This window comes from Otolemur garnettii, unplaced genomic scaffold (genome assembly GCF_000181295.1).
Source record: "Otolemur garnettii isolate 467f Iridium unplaced genomic scaffold, OtoGar3 scaffold00281, whole genome shotgun sequence".
Lineage (NCBI taxonomy): Eukaryota > Metazoa > Chordata > Mammalia > Primates > Galagidae > Otolemur > Otolemur garnettii.
In genome coordinates, this window is record NW_003852676.1 from 130,955 (window position 1) to 132,775 (window position 1,821).

The following is a 1,821-nucleotide window of genomic DNA, read 5'->3' on the forward strand; positions in this document are numbered from 1 at the left end:
CTCTACCCAGGGTGACAGCTTGAGGCTCTGTCTAAAAAAAAATAAAATAAAATAAAATAAAGATACTTCAGTCAACAGTCATTGACATACACACCTACACTGAATAGGAATAGTGTGGAAAGGTTGGAAATTCACGACTGCCAGGAAAGAAAGCAGACGATTTCTCAGAGTGCTGGCTGCCTTGCTCAGGCAGGGAGGGGTAAGTACATCATGCTTGCAAAGGAGGAACAGCACAGTTGGGCCGTCCTTAGACTCAGCCTGTCCTGCTGTCCCTCATTCCAGCTTCAAATCCATTAGGAGACTATTGTAGAAGTTCTCAGAGTTTTGTTTTGTTTTTCAGTGAGTTCTGGCTGCTTCTCTCAGGGTGAGTCCCCCAAGATAAGCTCCTATTAGAAGGCTGTAGGTGAGGCAGCGACTGGTGTATGGACTCTCACTGCCTTAGATGGGGTTTGCACTGCTCATAAATGTGGCCCACTGGGAGGATGGGAAACTGACCCAAAGAGTTCTAGGTAATTTCTTGGAGTTATCTCCACCACCCAGGAAAGTTTCCTAGTCCTTATGTTAGACATGGGCAAAAAGCAGCATTATTCTGACAGCGGGGCAGCAAATGTCTTGGATTAGGCTGGACTTCTCAAAAAGTTACCAGGGCTCATGTCTAGTCTGAGTTAGCTCAGGGACAGCATCCTTCCACCCACCCCTTAACCCCAGCCAGAAAGCCATCTGGAGACTCAGGGGATCTTCAAAGGTAACAATGACATTGGTCTTTTATTTTTTTTGAGACTGAGTCTTACTCTGTTTTCCCAGGCTAGAGTGTGTCAGCCTCAGCCTAGCTCGCAGCAACCTCAAACTCTGTAGTAGCTTGGCCTATAGGCACCCACAAAGTGCAGTGGCTCCCACCTATAACCCCAGTACTTTGGGAAGCTGAGGCAGGAGTATTGCTCAAGCTCAGGAGTTTGAGGCTAGCCTGGGCAATATAGCGAGACCCCATCTCTACCAAAAAAAACCCTAATTAGCTGGGTGTGGTGGCATATGCCTGTAGTCCCAGCTTCTTGGGAGGCTGAGGCAGGAGGATCACTTGAGTGCAGGAGTTTAATGCTGCAGTGAGCTGTGATCATGCCATTGCATTCCAGCCTGGGCAACAGAGTGAGACCTTGTCTCTAAAAAATAAAAGCTAAATGGAATATCTGATCTATGTAAGGCTTGCTTATAAAATGGAAACGGTAAATTTAAGAATGCAGCTAGCCTGGCCCTGGTAACATCTGTTTTACATGAAAAAATTGATAGCTAACCCTTTGGGGGAAACCTGCATCTATCTCCCACTGTACCAGAGCCAAGCAAGGCTCAGTTGGGACCTCAATTCACAGAAGTTCTCCTAAATGCCTGGGCCTGGTGGTGTCCAGTGGGCCACGGTGGACATCCCCAGAAGCAGCTACACAGATCTGATGATGGATGTGTCACTCTGGCTACATTTTTTAAACTCTTGGGCTGTTGTCAATGACCTGGTTGTTTGGTCTGCCACTCTGAAAACCTCAAAGGCAGATTAAAGACATTCCTCTTTGAGACCATGAACTGTGAAAATAAACTATGGCTGTGAGTACCCCGGCTGAATCACACGTGTATGTCACAGCCCACTGCTGCCACCATTTGTCAGGGCCCAGGACTGGCTGGTCTCGGCCAATAGGTACTGCTATGCTATTACCTCACTCAGGAACAATTGCTGTTAGGTGCCTGAGGGCTGTTTACTTTAGAAGGGAGAGAGAGAGAAAGATAGTCTTTGAGGGTAAAGCAGTCTTAGAATAGATCTTGACAGTCTTTTTTTTT